This window comes from Rhinolophus sinicus, linkage group LG10 (assembly GCF_036562045.2).
Source record: "Rhinolophus sinicus isolate RSC01 linkage group LG10, ASM3656204v1, whole genome shotgun sequence".
In the NCBI taxonomy this organism is placed as follows: Eukaryota; Metazoa; Chordata; class Mammalia; order Chiroptera; family Rhinolophidae; genus Rhinolophus; species Rhinolophus sinicus.
This window is the reverse complement of record NC_133759.1, coordinates 66,655,043-66,662,140: the sequence shown is the minus strand read 5'-3', so window position 1 is coordinate 66,662,140 and position 7,098 is coordinate 66,655,043. Positions and strand designations below refer to the sequence as shown.

General features: G+C 38.8%; 1 pseudogene; it reads left to right on the top strand.

Annotated features, from left to right (window-relative positions):
• Nucleotides 1-4,319: 4,319 nt before the first annotated feature.
• On the top strand, nt 4,320-6,935 carry LOC141567250 (protocadherin alpha-5 pseudogene; annotated as a pseudogene).
• The last annotated feature ends 163 nt before the right edge of the window (nt 6,936-7,098 follow it).

Here is a 7,098-nt window from a genome sequence, read left to right as displayed (position 1 = left end):
GGAATGAGATTAGTGGAACATAGAATATGTACATGTCTTCATCGTTAGTAGATATTGCCAAACAGTTCTCACAAATGCATTTACCTGTTTATATAATACTTGTGCTGGAGTGTATGAGATTTCCTATTGCTCTACATATCTCCAAATTATTTACATGGTTGCCATTTAGCTAGGTGTCTTTAGTATTCCCATTTTATGTTTCCTGATTTATAAATGAGGTTGAGCCCGTTTCTGTATTATTATTGACCATTTTTATATCCTATCTTGTGCAATAGTTATGCAAGCCTCCTTCCTATTTTTCCAGTCTGTTGTATTTTTTCTATTACTTTTTACAATTTTCTTATGTTTTGTACATAAACCCTTTCTACTCTGTGGCTTGGGATCAAGATTGATTTTCCACCAAAGACATTCAGTTGAACCAAGACCATTCCTTAAAAATGAATTCCACATATTTTTACAAAACAACTATCCATTATGTACGCATGGTGTTTTTATGTTCTAATCTATGAGTATTTAACTTATTTTTTGTTTGTTTTTGCATCGATGCCATGTTGCTTCTTTCATTTCCACCTAAATTTGTATATAAACTTCATAAAGACAAGTTGGTGAGATTTTTATTTGGATTGCATTGAATGTAGGATTGAGGAATGTGAACCTAGTTGACATCTTTACAATAATGAGTCATTCAACTTTGGAGCATGTTCTTTTTATCTCAATCTTTAATGTTTCTTAATATTTTAAAATTTTCTGTGTAGAGGTTCTACACATCTTTCTTTAGATGTAGTCTTATGTATTTGCCATTTGTAATTATAAATATCAACTTTAAGTTAAAATTCATTTCTGTTTAATCATGACAATATGAATATATGTTGTATTTTTGTATTGACATGTTAGTAATTCTAGTAATTTATCTATACGTGCTTTGTATTTTTCCATATAAGCAATCATCCGATCAGCAAATAATGTGGTTGTATTTTTTTTCTTTCAAATTCTTAATACCTTTTATATCCTTTGTGTCTTATGGCATTGGGTAGAACCACTAGTACTATGTTAAATAGAATATTAATGATATTAATATTTCTGGTGGTAAAGAATTCTGTTTGTATGTCAGAAATATACTTATTTCAAAATCACTTTTGAAAAATAGTTTTGCTGAGTATCAAATTCTTGTTGGAAGTTATTTTTTCCCCAGCACTTTCAAGATGACATTCCTTAGCCTTCTTTTGAGAAGATGGCTATCAAGTTTATTGTTCAGATATTGTGCGTTTTTTTCATCCGGCTGCTTTTTATAATAGTTTTTGATTTTCAATGGCTTTATTATATGCTTAGTTTAATTTTCTTTGGCTTTTATCTTGCAGTTTTTAAAGTTTCTTGAATATGTCATTTGATGTCTTTCATCAGTGTAGGAAAAGTTTCAGCGGTCTGCCTTGAAATATTGCTTCTGCCTCATGTTTTTCCTAGTCTGTAACTCAAGGGATATGTGTATTAAATTTTTTCACCATACCTCTTGTATCTTCTGTGCCCTGTCTTTTATTTTAAATCACTTTTGATCCTTGTATTACATGCTGGATTTTTATTCTGACCAATCTTCTGCTTAACCAATTTTCTCTTCTTCTTAGTTCAATCTACTATTAAAATCATCAATTGAAGTTAAACTTCAATCATAACACTTTTTAGCTTTAGAATTATAATTTCCTTTTGAAATAGATTACAGTTTTCTGGTGAAATTCTTTACTATGTATTTATTTCTATACATTAATCACTATTTATTTGTGATCTGCTGAATTACTGTAATAATTGGATTATCTGCATATCTTTTTTATTTTTCATTTTTTCTCTTGCTTGGTAAACCTGATAATGTGTTGAATTCTCGATATTATGCATGGGAAGTTGCAGTTGTTCTGTATGTAGTTATATTCCTCTAGAGATGGATAAGGAACTTTTAAATATCTGACATATATAGATTTAGGGCATTTATTGAAAGACATGAATTGAGATAAATTTGTTTATCTTTTCCTTTTTTAAACTAGTACAATGATGTCTGACATTAAAAAATCTTCTGAACTTTTTTAACCCCTTCTCACTCGACCTCAGTTCTGTATTGTAGTCTCACATAAAGTTAGTACAATACAGATTTTCCCTGTTGTACTAATGATCTGTTAGTGCAATACAGATCATTCCCCACTACTGAATGATATGAACCAAGATTTTTGAAGTTGATTACTGTCTAATTACCCTTTTTTCTTTTTTGCGCTGGACACTGGCTAATACTATGAGAATCCTATATACCTCACCAAGTTTCCACTCACCTGATCTCGGATTTTAAAACTGATAAAATACCTACAAGATTGTCATTTCTCTCAATTTAATGATAAGTAAACTGTGCCTCAGAGACATAAAAACTTGCCTATGGCCACATGGATATTAATGTGAATACAAAGAATAAACCCAAAGATTCTGGATTTAGAACTTGTCCCTTTCTACCATTAAGTGAGCTCATTTGGCACTAATGAAGGCAATGGGATTCCGAATACAAACTAAACTTAATTTACTCTCAGGTACTTTAAAATTTCTCTTAGATTTTCTTTCGAGAATGCAGTATAATATGAATATTTTAGCTCAATATTTTACAGGTAAGTTGAACGTTTATAAAAGTAATGTAAATATGTGTACCATATGCACACAGTGTACTTTCATAGGATAAAGTATTTTCCATACATAATCAAATTTTTTGGTCAAATTTGGTGCAACTGCATACATTGTTTATAAATCTTTAAAACATTGCTTCAACTTCATCTGGTATTTCTCAGCAGTGGGGTAGACCTATGTAATTTTCTGCAGATAGGGGAGAAATATAACTTATTAAAATTTTAGTCTAGTTTTGTAGGAAATAAAGTACATCTAGACTCTAAGGCAAAATTAAATTTTCTAGTGTAAAATCTTCCAGAGTGCTTCCCAATAAATTAATAAACACACCTCAAAACACTGCCTGGTTTCCTTAACCTAAATACATTGTCAAGAAGAGAGTTTTATTTCTGCAATGGGAGTTAAATTTATAACTGAAATTTCCAGGGAAACTAGCTAATAAAAAGATCAATCAATAAGGTAATCTATAATATTTATTGAAAGAATGGTTTGGAAAAAGGTTTAAAGAATTTTCTCTACCTATGGAGTCATCTATGGAATTAAGACTAGAGAGTCTATAGTTGTTGAGAAGGTAACCTCCAAAAGAAGAGTTCAGCATTGAAATACAAGTGCAGGTGGTAATTTAAAAACTTAATATAATCTAACAGATATGAAGATGGGTCAAATGTCAAGAGTCTTGTTTTTTCCAAAATACCTTTATATTTACATGATGTGTCTCTATATTTACAAGTGCTATACAGCAAATCAACTGGAGTATTGAAAGAGATAAAATTCACATAGAATTAGCCTGGTTAATAATGTGATTTATTTTCAATGTTTTAATTTTTACTGGAACCCAAGCATTTTATGGAGTAGTATATCTACAGACAGCATTAGGATTTTGATTTGCTGCGTAAAAGCAAAGATTAGTGCTTTCACATTTTATATCAACCCTGACTTATCAATAATAACAACTTGAAGAAATGCTGTCTAGATGCATCTAATTTGCAAATAGTGCCAAGATGCTCACCAAAATTGATTGACTATGATTTTGGCTTTTAGGAAATTTAAATCTCCACATTATGATTTTTCAGTCAATACTAAAGTAGGTAGGTGATATAGAGAGAAATGAAATGGATTTTCAGCAATTTGAAAATCAGACTTCCAAAATGGAACTCAGTCAATAATGTTATTCAAATAGTTTTACTTTGAAAATAACATCAACAAAAGCTAATATTAAATGCTGCAAATAGGAATATAAATTTGTTTTATGAGTAATGTAAAAGTAGTGTACAAACATACCATCAAAATAATAGAGAAAAACTCAAGAATCTTAATGATATATTTAAATATGGAAAGAAATGAAAAACGAAAACTTTTAAAGTCAGTAGGGAATATATAAAGCCTCTCCCTAAATGGAATAGACCAATACAAATCACTCTAGTAAAGATTGGTGTGGCATGATTTCAGTAGTATTGATTTTGTAGTATTTAATGAAAATTGATACCTTTTATTAAAATTTTAATGGTATTCTTGATTAGAGATAAGGGAAATGAAGAATACATGAGTCACTGAAATAGGGAAATATTTAAGGAATGTAAGGTAAATAAAGCATAACGAAGTAAAATACCCTTTCAGCCACATGATGGCGCTGGAAACCGCGTTTGTATTTTTTATTTAACAACAAAGGAATACAGTGAGTTTATATTTCTTTGAAAAGAAAAAGGCCACTCCATTCTTTACTCTGGTGCTGAAGCTTGAAAGGTCAGGATATTAAAAGTTATAGCAAATTGGGAATTAAATTCCCCAAAGCTATTGTGAGGTAGTGCAAAGCCATTTGAAAATTGCACCAAATTTGCGATGGTATATTCCCAGAGAAGTCTGGCAGCCCGGCGTCTGCTGCTCTCGCATCTGCTCCTTGCAATCTGGGAGGCTGGAAGCGGCCAAGTTCACTACTCGGTCCCCGAGGAGGCCAAACACGGCACCTTCGTGGGCCGCATCGCGCAGGACCTGGGACTGGAGCTGGCGGAGCTGGTGCCGCGCCTGTTCCGGGTGGCGTCCAAAGGCCGCAGGGACCTTCTGGAGGTAAATCTGCAGAATGGCATTTTGTTTGTGAATTCTCGGATCGACCGCGAGGAGCTGTGCGGGCGGAGCACGGTGTGTAGCATCCACCTGGAGGTTATCGTGGAGAGACCGCTGCAGGTTTTCCATGTGGATGTGGAGGTGAAGGACATTAACGACAATCCGCCAAGGTTCTTCCGACAAGAACAAAAATTATTTGTTTTAGAGTCAAGAATAGCTGATTCCCGATTTCCGCTAGAGGGCGCATCTGATATGGATATTGGAGCAAATGCAGACTTGAGATACAAGTTAAATTCTAATGAATATTTTGATTTGGATGTTAAAAGAAATGAAGAAGAAACAAACTTTTTAGAGCTAGTATTGAAGAAGCCAGTAGATAGAGAAGAAACCCAAGAACATCATTTATTATTGATTGCAATTGATGGAGGAAAACCTGAACTAACAGGTACAGTTCAGTTATTGATCAATGTATTGGATGCAAATGATAATGCCCCGGAATTTGATAAATCAATTTACAATGTTAGATTACTGGAAAATACACCGAATGGGACGTTAGTTATTAAATTGAATGCTTCAGATGCAGATGAAGGCATTAATAAGGAAATAGTGTACCTCTTTAGTAATCTTGTTCTTGACAACGTAAAATTCAAATTTATAATCGATTCTAACAGTGGGGAAATAACAGTTAAGGGAGAACTGGATTACGAAGACTGTAATTTATATGAAATTAATGTTGATGCTGTAGATAAAAGTGCATTCCCATTAACTGGACACTGCAAAGTAATAGTGAAACTCTTGGATGAGAACGATAATACTCCGGAGATGGTCATAACCTCTCTATCTCTGCCTGTACAAGAGGATGCTCAAGTGGGCACTGTCATTGCCCTGATCAGTCTGTCCGACCGCGACTCCGGTGCCAACGGGCAGGTGACATGCACTCTGTCAGCGTCGCACATTCCCTTCAAGCTGGTGTCTACCTTCAAGAATTACTATTCGCTGGTGCTGGACAGCGCCCTGGACCGCGAGAGCGTGTCGGACTACGCTGTAGTAGTGACCGCAAGGGACGGGGGCTCGCCTTCGCTGTCGGCCACCGCCAGCGTGTCCGTGGAGGTGGCCGACGTGAACGACAACGCACCCGCGTTCGCACAGCCGGAGTACACGGTGTTCGTGAAGGAGAACAACCCGCCCGGCTGCCACATCTTCACGGTGTCTGCGCGGGATGCGGACGCGCAGGAGAACGCGCTGGTGTCCTACTCGCTGGTGGAGCGGCGGGTGGGCGAGCGTGCGCTGTCGAGCTACGTGTCTGTGCACGCGGAGAGCGGCAAGGTGTACGCGCTGCAGCCGCTGGACCACGAGGAGCTGGAGCTGCTGCAGTTCCAGGTGAGCGCGCGCGACGCGGGCGTGCCGACTCTGGGCAGCAACGTGACGCTGCAGGTGTTCGTGCTGGACGAGAACGACAACGCGCCGGCGCTGCTGCCGCCTGGGGCGGGCGGCGTGGGCGGCGCGATGAGCCAGCTGGTGTGGCGGTCCGTGGGTGCGGCCCACGTTGTGGCGAAGGTGCGCGCGGTGGACGCGCACTCGGACTACAACGCGTGGCTGTCTTATGAGCTGCAGCCGTCGGTGGGGAGCGCGCGCAGCCTGTTCCGCGTGGGGCTGTACACGGGCGAGATCAGCACAACGCGTGCCCTGGACGAGGCGGACGCATCGCGCCAGCGCCTGCTGGTGCTGGTGAAGGACCACGGCGAACCTGTGTTGGTGGCCACGGCCACCGTGCTGCTGTCCCTGGTGGACAGCGGCCAGGCGCCGAAGACCCCCTTGCGGATGTCGTCGGGGGCCACGGGCCCAGAAGTGGCGCTGGTGGACGTGAACGTGTACCTGATCATCGCCATCTGCGCGGTGTCCAGCCTGTTGGTGCTCACGCTGCTGCTGTACACCGCGTTGCGGTGCTCGGCGCCGCCCACCCAGGGCGTGTGCGAGCCCGGGAAGCCCACGCTGGTGTGCTCCAGCGCCGTGGGGAGCTGGTCGTACTCGCAGCAGAGGCGGCAGAGGGTGTGCTCTGGGGAGGGCCCGCCCAAGGCCGACCTCATGGCCTTCAGCCCCAGTCTTCCTCAGGCTCCCAGCTCATCAGACAATGTGAGTTTCAAAAATTTTATTCATAGCAATTTTTCATCATAAGTCTTTAATATTACATACTTAATATTTCCTTCCATCTCTCGTTTTACTTTAAATTCTGGCCAAATACTTAATAACTGCAGCATTCTTTTAGATGTAAATTTTCTGTTGGTAGTAATTCATTGACTTAAAATTATGCTTGAAATTCATTAGTTTGTTAGAGACAATTGCTTTACACTATAGAGTTTATTTCAGTAACATTCCCCCTTTTTATAAGGT